The sequence below is a fragment of the Neofelis nebulosa genome, chromosome 16, assembly GCF_028018385.1.
Source record: "Neofelis nebulosa isolate mNeoNeb1 chromosome 16, mNeoNeb1.pri, whole genome shotgun sequence".
NCBI classification, from domain to species: Eukaryota; Metazoa; Chordata; class Mammalia; order Carnivora; family Felidae; genus Neofelis; species Neofelis nebulosa.
The window spans coordinates 13,102,984-13,117,195 of NC_080797.1; the positions used below are offsets into that span (position 1 = coordinate 13,102,984).

Below are 14,212 nucleotides of genomic sequence, written 5' to 3' on the forward strand. Positions count from 1 at the left end.
TTCGATAGCCCGATACGCATACCCACACGCACGCCGAAAGAAACAAAAATTACAATCCGCTGGAAGGTCAAACAACGGCAGAGTGGTGCAATGAATGACGCTACACTCGCACGATACAAGAGAATGCAGCTGTTACAGATGATGTTGGCAGAGAGGTTTTGGTAGCACGGGAATCCGCTTGTGGTGTTCCGATACTTCATGACAAGCGGTGGGAAACCTTCTACGTAGGGTGAGCTCTCTTGTATCCGAAGACACCAAATCATCATTTCAAAGGCTACGGGTGGTGAAATCGCTCTGGCTTGCAACTTCTTACCCCCTATGTTGTTCTCCATGATTGCATTTCAGCTTCCTCCCTTATCCGAGCCAACGACCCTGCCTGGTTTTTATGTATTTATTTCTGTTTTTAAAAAAAAATTTTTTTTTTTCAACGTTTTTTATTTATTTTTGGGACAGAGAGAGACAGAGCATGAACGGGGAGGGGCAGAGAGAGAGGGAGACACAGAATCAGAAACAGGCTCCAGGCTCCGAGCCATCAGCCCAGAGCCTGACGCGGGGCTCGAACTCACAGACCGCGAGATCGTGACCTGGCTGAAGTCGGACGCTTAACCGACTGCGCCACCCAGGCGCCCCTTATTTCTGTTTTTAAAGAGATAAGTACGACATTGGATCCTAAACGGAGGTAGAGCTTTGGCTACTGGTCTCAGAAACGATGATTGTCTTTATTCGTATGGATCCGCCTAACTTTTGCCTCTCACGCCTTTCCTCTCGCTGCAGAACATCTTAAGATGCTCAGGTGGGACCGCCGCTTGTGGAAAAAGTCATCGGGGCAAAATAGTGAAAGCAGCGTCAATAAAGAATAGGTTGCGGGTTAGACACATATTCCCGTTTGATCCCCACCCCCCCCCCCCCATCGATCAATCACTTACTCCCCTTTGATACCATGTTTTGTTTATTCCTGTATTTGTGGATGGGTTTTCAAAGATTTTACTGTAAGTAAGCGCTACACCCAGCGTGGGACTCGAACTCGCAACCCACGAGATACAGTGGCACGATCCACCACCTGAGCCCACCAGGTACCCTGATGCCACGTTTTCTTTCTTTGCCTGCCTGCCTCCCTGCCGGCCTGCCTGCCTGCCTGCCTGCCTGCCTCCCTCCCGGCCGGCCGGCCGGCCGGCCTGCCTCCCTCCCTCCCTCCCTCCCTCCCTCCCTCCCTCCCTCCCTCCACTCCCGGCCGGCCGGCCGGCCGGCCTGCCTGCTTCCCGGCCTGCCTCCCTCCCGGCCGGCCGGCCTGCCTGCCTCCTTGCCTGCCTGCCTGCCTGCCTGCCTGCCTCCCGGCCTGCCTCCCTCCCTGCCTACCGGCCTGCCTGCCTGCCTCCCTCCCTGCCTACCGGCCTGCCTCCCTGCCTCCCTCCCTCCCTCCCTCCCTCCCTCCCTCCCTCCCTCCCTCCCTCCCTGCCGGCCTGCCTGCCTGCCTGCCTGCCTGCCTGCCTCCCGGCCTGCCTCCCTCCTGGCCTCCCTCCCTGCCTGCCTCACTCCCGGCCGGCCGGCCTGCCTGCTTCCCGGCCTGCCTCCCTCCCGGCCGCCCTGCCTGCCTGCCTGCCTCCCTCCCTCCCTCCCTCCCTTCCTTCCTCCCTGCCGGCCTGCCTCCCTCCCTGCCTACCGGCCTGCCTGCCTGCCTCCCTCCCTCCCTCCCTCCCTTCCTTCCTCCCTGCCGGCCTGCCTCCCTCCCTGCCTACCGGCCTGCCTGCCTGCCTCCCTCCCTGCCTACCGGCCTGCCTCCCTGCCTCCCTCCCTCCCTCCCTCCCTCCCTCCCTCCCTCCCTCCCTCCCTGCCGGCCTGCCTGCCTGCCTGCCTGCCTGCCTGCCTCCCGGCCTGCCTCCCTCCTGGCCTCCCTCCCTGCCTGCCTCACTCCCGGCCGGCCGGCCTGCCTGCTTCCCGGCCTGCCTCCCTCCCGGCCGCCCTGCCTGCCTGCCTGCCTCCCTCCCTCCCTCCCTCCCTTCCTTCCTCCCTGCCGGCCTGCCTCCCTCCCTGCCTACCGGCCTGCCTGCCTGCCTCCCTCCCTCCCTCCCTCCCTTCCTTCCTCCCTGCCGGCCTGCCTCCCTCCCTGCCTACCGGCCTGCCTGCCTGCCTCCCTCCCTGCCTACCGGCCTGCCTCCCTGCCTCCCTCCCTCCCTCCCTGTCGGCCTGCCTGCCTGCCTGCCTCCCGGCCTGCCTCCCTCCCGGCCGGCCGGCCGGCCTGCCTGCCTCCCTCCCGGCCGGCCGGCCTGCCTGCCTCCCGGCCTCCCTCCCTCCTGGCCTCCCTCCCTGCCTGCCTCACTCCTGGCCGGCCGGCCTGCCTGCTTCCCGGCCTGCCTCCCTCCCGGCCGCCCTGCCTGCCTGCCTGCCTCCCTCCCTCCCTCCCTCCCTCCCTCCCTTCCTTCCTCCCTGCCGGCCTGCCTCCCTCCCTGCCTACCGGCCTGCCTGCCTGCCTCCCTCCCTGCCTACCGGCCTGCCTCCCTCCCTCCCTGCCGGCCTGCCTGCCTCCCTCCCGGCCGGCCGGCCTGCCTGCCTCCCTCCCGGCCGGCCTGCCTGCCTGCCTCCCGGCCTGCCTCCCTCCCGGCCTCCCGGCCTCCCTCCCTCCTTGCCTGCCTGCCTGCCTGCCTGCCTGCCTGCCTGCCTCCCTCCCTCCCTCCCTCCCTGCTTGCCGGCCTGCCTGCCTGCCTCCCTGCCGGCTGGCCTCCCTGTCTCCCTGCCGTCCTGCCTCACCTCCCTCCCTGCCTCTACGTCCAACTGAAACATGAAGTCTGTGAGGTGGGAGCTGTAGCCATCTGGTTCTTCCTATATCCTGATCACAGACCATAGAACGATCTTTGCCATAGATTCGTGTTTTCAATAAATCATCTGTTCGATGGCTATCGATAAAGGAAATTGTCAACTTTTAACGGCTGTGGACCCTGCTCCTGGGCTCCCAGGGAAGCTAGGCTTTAACATTTACCAAGCTCCAAATGACCCTGCCAAACCCCAAAGCGTGTGCTCTGTTTCTGTCCTGAGCACACGTTGCATGTTGCATGTCCGCTTCATTTAAATAAACAACAACAACAAAAATGGATCAAGGGGGTGACTTGGCTGGCTGGCTCGCTCAGCTAGGTCAGGGGAGCGGGTGACTCTTCATTGCCGGGCTGTGAGTTTGGGCCTTATGTTGGGTGAGAAGAGGACATAAAAACAAAACCAATCCATCAGTCAGTCAGTTGAGAATTAAAAAGGAACCTTCCAAACATACAGATGAGAAAATGGAAGAAAACCTCCTTGGATCCCCAAAGATCAAAGTCATACAGCTTTGCACATACTGAAAACAGAAAATAAACCCTGTAAAAATTTTCTGCCGTGTCTTTCGTCATTATACCTCGTAACAACAACAACAACAACAACAACAACAACAACTCCTCCTCCTCCTCCTCCTCCTCCTCCTCCTCCTCCTCCTCCTCCTCTTCCTCCTTCATCCATTCTATTTAAGAATTCCCAACACTGACGACTCTTCTAAAGACCATCCAAGCACGGGATACAGAACTGCATTAGACCACATTCTTATAGCTACCTGGCAGCCATTAGAACTTCCAGCCTTCGTGGTGACACCCCGAGCTCACTGGTGAGCTCTGCTTCCGAGTACTCCCGTGAAGCACACCACAAGCTCAGTCCGTGTTCACGGGACCACACTTAACAGATCGGGAACAGAACAGAACAGAACACACACCATATGGCGTTCACAGCAGCTGACGGAAGGGCAGGGGAAACACAAGTACCTCACACATCCAACTAACGGGGTTCTCTGAGAACAAAACTCTCTTTACGTCTTCCAACGGGTGTGGATGTCCTTTGGATCCAGAAAACATTCGCACGTCATTTGCTATCGTTGCTCTCGGCACGCTCTTGCACCGAGGTCAAGGGACTGAGAGATGCATCTCGCCAGGTTAAAAAAATCTATCCATCGTGTGCCACCGCCACTGAGTCTCTGCATGCACTCTCTCCTTTTCTCACTCACACTAGCCTTTCGTACTTCGGCACCACTGTGGGTCGAACACGAGGATCAGAAAACACAAGGTTTCAGAACTTCTAACAGCCTTCTGGTTACATAGCACACCCTTGCATTCATAGCATTGATACGACTCCGCGAAATAAAGAGTAGCGGATACAAATGGGACACCCACCGTCAAAGTCACAGCCTGTATGGTGTGAAGATGAATTCAAGAGTGAGAAAGCACGTAGACGGAAATATTCCTTCCTATGGCAGAATATTTACAGCACTGCTTTCAATGAAGTGCTTCTCCCGTAAACATTTAAAATGAGATGAACGGCACAGATTCAATGAAGGCTTCATACTGTACTTGTGCATAGGAAGGGAGACAAGTGTCACAAACTAAAAACGAAAGCAAAAAGACCAAACCCTGTGACACCATGATCTCCAAAAAGGAGGTTTTCCCGGGGGTGGGGAATTAATGTGGTGGGGTTCCAATTAAAACGAGGAAAAAAGAATGTACTTCTAATGAATGGTTTCCATAGTGAACACGCACAAAGAATTCACTTGGCGAGTCCAGGGATACAATATTACAGGAGAAATCCTTTGATGTCCATTGTAGCCTGTGTGTGTGTGTGTGTGTGTGTGTGTGTGTGTGTGTGTGTGTGAGAGAGAGAGAGAGAGAGAGAGAGAGAGAGAGAGAGAGAGAACGAGAACCAATCAGGCAAACAGCAGTTCGCTTTCAAACACCTGATATTTCAACCCTTCATGTAACAAAACTTCTAAAATTCATTTAGCTTTGCCTCTCTTTCTAAAGAAAAATGTCAAAAATAGTGGTGAATATACTCCACGCTGAACGTACTGATTCTGAAAACTCTCAGTATGGATGGGTTTTATAATACACTTAACCATGGGTGGGGTGCCTGGGTGGCTCCGTCAGTTAAGTGTGTGACTGCGGCTCAGGTCATGATCTTACGGTTTGTGGGTTCGAGCCCTGCACCGGGCTCTGTGCAGACAGCCTGGAGCCTGCTTCGGATTCTGTGTCTCCCTCTCTCTCTGCTCCTTCCCCTTCCTGCTCTGTCTCTCTCGGTCTCTCAAAAATAAATAAACGTTTAAAAAAAAGAAAGAAAGAAAATGAAATAGAGAGAGAGAGAGAGAGAGAGAGAGAGAGAAGAGAAGAGAAGAGAAGAGAAGAGAAGAAAAAAAGAAATACACTTACCATGTGTTTAGAAAAATTTGAATTCCTACCAGTCTATACCTACCCCACTGTATAAATTCCCCAGCTGGAAGATTTAGAATCCGTGATTGAGCCAAAGCCTGCAGGAAAACCGCTGCCTGACTCTGCATTTGATGGGGGTCCCCAATCGATGGCCGCACCTGATTTAGAACCACTATCGGAGTTCTTTCCAGAACCAGGGACCTGAAGAGGTTCCTCAACACATGACACATAGAAGTACCCTACGACCCAGCACTTTCACGACTAGGTACTTAGCCAAAGGATACAGGTCTGCTGTTTCCAAGGGGCACACGCACCCCAGTGTGCATAGCAGCACTATCGGCGGTAGGCAAAGTATGGAAAGGGGCCAAATGTCCATCGACGGATGAATGGATACAGAAGAGGCGGTATCCATCTACAACGGAGCAGTGCTCGGCCACCAGAGGGAATGAAGTCTTGCCATTTGCAAGTACCTGGATGGAACTGGAGGGTGTCATGCAAAGTGACATTCGTCCCTCAGAGAAACACATGTATCACAGGAACCTCACCCGTGTGAGGACCTTCACTTCCCAAACAGAGGAACTCGGGAAGGGAAGGGAAGGGAAGGGAAGGGAAGGGAAGGGAAGGGAAGGGAAGGGAAGGGAAGGGAAGGGAAGAAGGGAAGAAGGGAAGAAGGGAAGAAGGGAAGGAAAAATAACATACAAACAGGGAGGGGGACAAAAACGTAAGAGGCTCTTCCCTAAGGGGAACAAGCAGAGGGTTCCTGGAGGGGGTTGTGCCAGGGCGGGGGCTGAAAGGGTGAGGGGTATGAAGGACTCTCCTCCTCAAACCACTGTTGCCCTATAGGCTAAGTACCTTGGGGGTACATTGAGAAAAATAAATTCAATAATAATATCAGAGAGGGCGAGGGCGAGGGCTACCTGATCATCTGCAAATGTAACAAAGGGAAAGTCCGGGAACCGTTTGGGAATGAAGCTGTCTACCGCTTCTCAGTCCTGGCAAAAGAACTGCTGCAGCTTATAGGCAGTCACGTCCCTCTGTAAGGCACCCGACAAATGCCTTCCTGCTTCTCAAAAGCTCATCTGGGCTTGGATGAGATTCAGGAAGTTTGCAGTCACACCATCGTTCCTTGATCGCATGACTTTCACCTGGGTTTCCTATTACGTAAAAGGAACACAGCCAAAAACCCTTGGAAGGACTAGTGTGAATATCTTTCCTGTCCTGAACCAGAAGAACCTCTCCAAAGCTCCCAAAATATTCTTTCAGATCCTGTTCGGTTGTTTTCCACGGGAGACCCAACACTCTTAAATCTGACGTACCCTGGATGGCTCTCTTCACTTTCACTGCTGAAGAAGCAGGCACCGGTCTCGTCCCTTTTTCTGTGGCTGTCTTTGGGATAAGTTGACGACTATCCGCTACCAGATTTCCCCAGCCAGCATCAGGGATGGGCAGAATGTCTTTGACCAGCCGGACACCTCTCCTACGCTGAGACGCTGGATTCCGGTAGTGCAGTCCACGTGCTGCCCACAAACTGGGCTGTCACTGTGGACAGCAGCACTGTCCCGTCGTCTTCCGATGGCATTTCGATGGGCTCGTCATTCTCATCTTTGGTCACCCGAGTACATTCAGACACCTGCTCTTATTTCTCCGCTAGGCCGCTGCTAGGAAGCCTGACAGGGAACCCGAAGCAGCGAGGGATCCAGGAGCAGCCCAGCTACCGCTTCGCTCCCCCGAAATGGCCGCCTTGTAACTCTTTACGGAAGAGGAAAAAACACCACCGTGACCGCCACCATTTAATAACCTTGCTCTAAGTGTGGAGAAAGCAACCACCCATCCCCAAAAGGAAACTTCGGCAGGCTACACGTATAGGACATATGGAGCCTATACTTGCAAGTGCTTACTTACGTGGGAACATGGAAGGGTCACCTGAGTCCCTGATGGCCCAGATGGGGTTCTTTGGAGGTGTCTGAATGAGTTTTCTTGTGTGCTCCCTTAGAGAAAGCTGGCCGTGAGACGACGCAGCCAGAAACTAGGAAGCCCTTTGGTTCCATCAGCGAAGCCCCGGCTTTTGGGGAGGAAGGGACGCTCACGGAGATATCCCGGGCCACATTTGGTTTGTGGGTTGCTGCAGCTTTTGGCTTCTTTGCACCAAATTGGCTGTGTTCTCATTGGAAATGGAAAACACCTGCACGATGGGATCCATCCACGGTAATGCTCTCGTGCGATTGGATTTGTTTTTATAAAAGGGGGAGATTTGACCATTGGGTCTTTCGCGTCCTCTCCACAAATAGGAGTGAAACAAAGGCTGATGTTGGTTTGCATCTTGTTTGTGGATCTATGGCCACAGGTGTTATCCATGTGAGATGTTTTCTCTACCTCTGGATGCTATTGCTAACACCAACTTGTAACCGAGCTCCGTTACTGTCTTTCAAGGCAAGCTCTTGTGAACATTGGGCATTCTAACACTCAGGAGGATCAGAACAAACCCAAATGTGTTTCACATTCACGTGAACGGGGTATGGGTGTGGGGTGTGTGTGTGTGTGTGTGTGTGTGTGTGTGAAATTCTCTACATTCAGAGTTTTACGTTACTCCATAAGAAAGTTGCCTCACGGGAAGGGACACAATTGATGGCCCAGAGAGAGGAGAGATAAAAATTGAACACACCTGCCCTCCCCGCTACACCCACACCCACACACCCTTTCCCAATAGTCAGAATGAATGAGGAAGAGGAGGAAGGCAGACAGATGCCAGTGATCCTAAACCCGCCCCTCCTCCTCCCCGAGCACAAGCGCCAAGATGGGTGCCCACCCCACGGCCTGCTCCTCCTTCACCTCTTCCACAGGGGGCTGAAAAGCAACCAGAGACAAAGCCACTTTTGCAGGAGGGAAAGACAGGAGACAGAGATGGAAGAAGAAGTAGGAGGTGGACGCGGACGCGGAGTTGGAGGCGCAAAAGAAAAAGATGAAAGAAACACAAAAAGGTGAGTCTAAAACTTTAAATCTGCCTGGGGCCTGGCCGGCGGCTCCCTGGCCGCCTCCCCCTCCCCCTGTTTCTGCATCAGTTGGTGTGGCTCCAGTGATCTCCTAGGCCATCCCCGGTGGTGGGGCCTCCCGTGTGAGCCCGATGGTGGGGAAACAGATCGTTTGACTTTTTAGTGGACACGGGTGTGACGTCTTGGGTACTAAGGGCCATGGAAGGGTGATTGCTTACTTAAAATGGACATATTTTCGGAGCCGTCGATATCAAATACAATGCAGATAGTTAGGTTTTATTCTTTGTGGTGGTGGTTGTAAAATGGCTTGAATTTGGTGCTCTCTGCATGACAAGCCTTTGGGGTGGGCAGCTCCGGTCATGGCCTTGCTTCCGTCCCAATACTGACCCTGTAATCGTGGTCCTCAAAATATACATCTCTGTGACCTTTACAAACAACATAACACGTTTTCTCCCTCGTTTTACAACAGGTATCAAAAACAAAATCAAAAAAACTTTACAAACACTTACGCCCTTCCTTGTTCCACTCAGACACGCACTCTAGGGTTCAGGCCCGAGGCAGGGGCCTAATCAGCTTTCATGTGACTTCAATTTATGACTTCACTGGTACCCGTTGCAGTTTGTCAGCAAAAAGTACTTCAAACGATGGTCGATTTTGTCTCTCGCATACAGTGTTCGTGGGTGAATGTTGACAGGAGATAGGTTAAATACACAAAAATGTTTACTCGTAAACCTTTAAATTTTTTCCTTGTACCATTTATTTTTGAGAGAGAGAGAGAGAGAGAGAGAGAGAGAGAGAGAAAGAGAGAGAGAATGAGAATGAGAATGAATGTCAGCGAGGGAGGGGCAGAGACAGAGGGAGACACAGAATCCGAAGCAGGCTCCAGGCTCTGAGAGGTCAGCACAGAGCCCCACGCGGAGCTCGAACTCACGAGCTGTGAGATTGTGACCTGAGCCGAAGTCGGACGCTTAACCGACTGAGCCGCCCAGGAGTCCCTATTTGTAAACTTTTAAAATGGCTTCCCAAATCTTTCGTGACCTGTAACTTCAAAGCTTTGCTAAGTTAAGTGGTAAATTAGGTTCAGTTCTTCAGACATCTGAGTCTTTTCCACAGAAGATAAAATACTAAATTGTGCATTACTAAACCTACGGCGTTTTCTTTTCTTTGTTTGTTTTTTTGTTTTTTGTTTTGCTGTGTGTGTGTGTGTGTGTGTGTGTGTGTGTGTGTGTTTGTTTGGTCTTTGGCTTTATTCACAAAAACTAAACAGTAAAGATACTTGGGTCTGTTAGTAAACATGTTTCATCGTTTGTTGTTTTTTTTTTCCTTGAAGATTTGTTTTCCAGCCTATTTCTTTATTTTTAGGAGAGAGAGAGAGAGAGAGAGAGACACACACACACACACACACACACACACACACACACACACACACAGAATGAGTCGGTGGGAGGGGCAGAGGATCCGAAGCGGGCTCTGTGCTGACAGCACAGACAGCCCAATGCATGGCTCAAACAGCCCAATGCATGGCTCAAACTCACGAACCGAACCGTGGGATCATGACCTGAGCCGAAGTTGGATGCTTAACTGACAAAGCCACCCAGGCGCCCGTTTCATGACTTGTTAAAAATTGTACAGTAAAAGAAAAAAGAAACAAAACCAAACACCACAACGTGTTTCTGAAAATGATGAGATACATTCGTACATTTGACAGTGTAAAGAATTCTGGTGTGGGGGGGGGCCTGGGTGGCTCAGTCGGTTAAGCATCTGATTTCACCTATGGTCATGGTTCATGGATTTGAGCCCTGAGCTGGGTTCTGCACTGACAGTGCAGAGCTCCCCCTCTCCCCCTCTCCCTTTCCCCCCACCTCTCAAAATAAAGGAATTAACTTAAGAGGAAAAAAAGAACTCCATAAAAAAAATAAATAAATAAAAAGAAGGCAGGCAGGCAGGCGGAAAAGAAGAGAGAAAAAACACAAAATACTATATGGTCAATCGCTATTCTTGCTGTGCTTATGTCAATACTGAAGCCATGTCTGTTAACACTGGACTTATTTTACAAACAAATTAGTTTTCATTGGGCTATCTTTGACAGGAATGGAGGGGTCTCGATAGAAAAAGATTATATTTCAATAGCTCTTTTGTGGATGTTAACTTCTAGTTCTGGTTAATCAATTTTCTTTGACTGTTTGTTGTTTGCCTTTAAAACTGGGCTGGATCCTGAATCCTGGTTTCCTCGAGTATCTGACTATGACTCTTCAAACTCAGGCTTCCAATCCTCTCCCATCCTCTTATCTTACCATCCTGAAGAACTCAAATGGCCCTTTTCCCTGAAGCCCTGCAAAGGAAAGCTGGACAACTGGAGATAAACTTCAGAGAAATTGCCACAGTTGTAGACAATCTGTGTGCCTGTTGCTCTATGGGCCATTCAGAACGAGACATTTGCTGCTGTTGTGTTTTTGTTGTTTTTAAAGTAGGCTTCACCACGCCCAGTGTGGAGCCCAACTGGGGCCTTGAGCTCATGACCCTGGGATTGAGACCTGAGTGGACATCCAGACTTGAATACTGAACCTGAACCCACTGAGCCACTCAGAATCCCCCAAAATGAGACATTTGAACTACATGCCAGAAAAATTGGTCAGATTGCCCCCTGCCTGCTCCCACTCCAGCTGAGGATGCTTCGAGCCTGGCATCTAGACACCTTCTCACTGACCGCACTTGGGACTTAGACACTGGGTTTATAAGTTGTTCTACCCATTAACCCGTGGTGTTCTTTTCTTTCTGTAGAAATACCTCTTAGTAGTTACCTGATTGCTTGCTGAACGAGGAGGCAGCGTCAAAGCTAGTTCACAAACACTTGCTGCAACTGTATTAGCTCCTCTTTAGAAATAAGAACCCATATTTTATTTGTATTTTTATAAGTTTCTTAATATTTATTTTTGAGAGGGGGTGGGGGGAGGGAGACCCATAATCTGTAGCTGGCTCCAGGCTCTGAGCTGTCTGCACAGAGTCTGATGCGGGGCTCGAAATCACGAACGGCGAGATCCTGACCGGAGCCAGGGTCCAATGCTTAACCCACGGAGCCACCCAGGTGCCCCAGCAACAAAAACCCACATAAACAGGGGCACCTGGATGGCTCAGTCGGTAGAGCGTGTAGCTCTCGATCTTGGGGTTGTAAGTTCGAGCCCAACGTTGGGTGTAAAGGTTACTTAATAAGATTAAAAAAAAAAACATAAAAATAAAATCAGACAGCAATTCACTTGGGTACAGTAAGAGGCCCTTGACCACCACAGCCTTCCCCCCCGCGCCCTCCCCCCCCCCCCCCCAAGGTGGTTATAACATTGGGTTTGACTATACTGTTACTATTCCTTAGAATACACTTGGGGAGAAATCTCAGGATATGATGCAGTACCAAACTATGCAGAAAAATACCCAAGATCTCAGATAGGAACTATCTCTGATACCCCCCCCCCCACCCCCAATTAGCACAAGGGAGCAAAAGTTGCGACCTGCACCCTGTCAAATCCTTCCCTTCCAAAGCCCCTGCCACACCCTAATTCGGCTTGAAATAGTTTCAGAAGGTGGACCTCCACCCCTGTTCCATAGAAGTGGAATGAGGGATTGACAATGGAAACTTATAAAGGGGAAGAAAACTTAACACCTCTGACTCCATGTTGCTTCGATTCCCTTCACAACTTCTGTGTAGCCCTGCACCTAGGCCTGTGACAGGTGAGATTTACAGAAACTGTTCTCACCGGGGGAGATAAACGGATAGCCCTAGCCCGAGCCATCACCCATCATCGTCCCCGTTCCTTACCATTGGGAAATGATCCAAACTCCAGAGGCTGGGGGTGAGTGTGGGGGGCGGGGAGTGGGGAGTGGGCAATTGAAACTGTGCCACGGAGGGTTAAGGAGGCTGATGCTCGCTCTCTCTCGCAGAGAACCTAAATCTTGTTCTTCAGAGAACTATTTGCCCCTAATCAGCTATTGTGTCTTTTCAGGTCCCACAAACAAACTCTAGCTGTCTCTGAAGAAGCCTGGACTCAAGGTCCACCGATATGCTTGCAGCCTATAAGCCAGCACAGCCCTGAGAGAAAGAGCCTAAGTCCCCATCCAGGTTATACCAGCTCTCGGGGCATACCCACAGCCCCTTCTCCGTGTCCTAAGGTAACCTCCTGACATCAGGGACTAAATTTTGCCTCCTTCTCATGTTAAGTCTCCGCCCCTAAGCAAACCTGGGAATATGCATGACAGGTATGTTTCCTCAATGTGGGTGCTCCATCTTTCCTCATCAATAATCACAGATGTGCCTTCCCTTTTATCAACAGGTATGTAAAGGATTCTTGGGATTTCATTCTTTTGTCAATTCAAGTGTATTCCAATGTTGCACTGGCTCCTTCAAATTGTCCTTGTTGAAAGTGTGTGGCTGTCCCTGTCTCTCTGTTAAAAATGCTTTGCCAAATACAAAGGCAGACCATCTGAGCCAAGCACATGAACTATGTCTGCTGGTCAATGGAACTTACAGAGAACATACGTCACTTTTGAGTTTCCCACCATTTATGTTGCAATAAGTTCACCCCAACGAGGAACGCTAGGTGGTTCAAAGACATACATGTGTGTTTACACACACACACACACACACACACACACACACACACACACACTCTCGTACCTAGCAAGGAGGGACACACCCAGGGCAGACAAGACAGTCACCTGGCACTGAGGGACATAAAAACATCAGGTTGATCGTCCGTGATTTCTGAGGAAAGATTATCGATCAAGACGGGGAAATGATAAAGGAAATTCTAAACTTTTTATGTTGGTGCTCTCCCAGGGAAGCTATACATTTAATATTTACCGAGGTCAAAGGGACTCCAGAAAACCTCAAAGCATGAGCTCTTTTTCTGTCCTGAGCACAGATTGTATGTCTGGTTTGTTAAAAAAAAAAAAAAAAAAAAAAAAAAAAATATATATTTTTTCTTAAACATAACTAACTAAAAAAGGGGGCTTCCAAAGGCGGCTTATAAAGATAAGGGAAACAAAAGAAAACAATACAAAAACCTTCCTGGTCGCCATAAGATTGAAGTCATACAGCCTTGCACATACTAAAAACAGAAGATAAAGTCTGTAACTTTCTGGAATGTGTTCTTTCTCCTCATGATGATTCGTAACATCTGCGCCCCCCCCCCCCGCCCCCGTGCCCTGTTTTTCCTTTTTTTTTTTTTTTTTTTTTTTTTTTTTTTTTTGGTAAGCTGTATGTATGCCCAATGTGAGGCCTTCCCCAGATGACTGACTGCTTTGTGAAGATTGTGTATCCCCGTCAGCCCTCCTAACTTGGGCTCCAATGAAACTCTTTTCCTTCCTCTTTAAAATTGTTTTTAAAAAGGCTCGTTCATTTTGCATCGACATAGGGTAAATGCTATAAAAGGTAAGCAAGACATAGTGAGGGGACAAACTGGGAAAGGTGGACAGCGTTTAAAAGATGCTTTTAAATGCTACACTTCTTCCTGCCTTTCCCTCACAGGTAGGACAGCACCTACACCTACTGTCGTTGGCAATGGTCATCGGCCTGGAGAGGAAGAAACCATTCCATACTTTTCCACACGGCAGATGAGAAGGCCCTCTCGGACCAAATCCAGGAACTCCCTTACTGTGAGCCAAGGACCGGTGTTTTTTCGTTTTCCTTTCAGTTGTGGTTAGAAGTAGACATCACCTACAATTGAGATTTTTCACCATATATAAGCGTAGAGTTCAGTGGTATTAGGTGCAACATTCACATCCTCCTCGTTGCGTTCTCTCTTTCCATTCCATTTGTTGTAGTGTTTTAAGATTTATGTTTTTGATGTTTATTTATTGGTTTATGGGGGAGGTATAGGGGGGGTAGGGAGGGAACCCCAAGCAGGCTCTGCACTGTCCGTGTGAGAACCCAATGCAGGGCTTGGTCTCACGAACCCTGAGATATGACGTGAGTCAAAATCTAGCAGGCGTGGGATGCTTCACCCACTGAGCCACCCAGGC

At 50.5% G+C, this 14,212-nt stretch overlaps 1 pseudogene; it reads right to left on the reverse strand.

Annotated features, from left to right (window-relative positions):
• Nucleotides 1-5,848: 5,848 nt before the first annotated feature.
• Nucleotides 5,849-7,410, reverse strand: LOC131498060 (TAR DNA-binding protein 43-like; annotated as a pseudogene).
• Nucleotides 7,411-14,212: the final 6,802 nt, after the last annotated feature.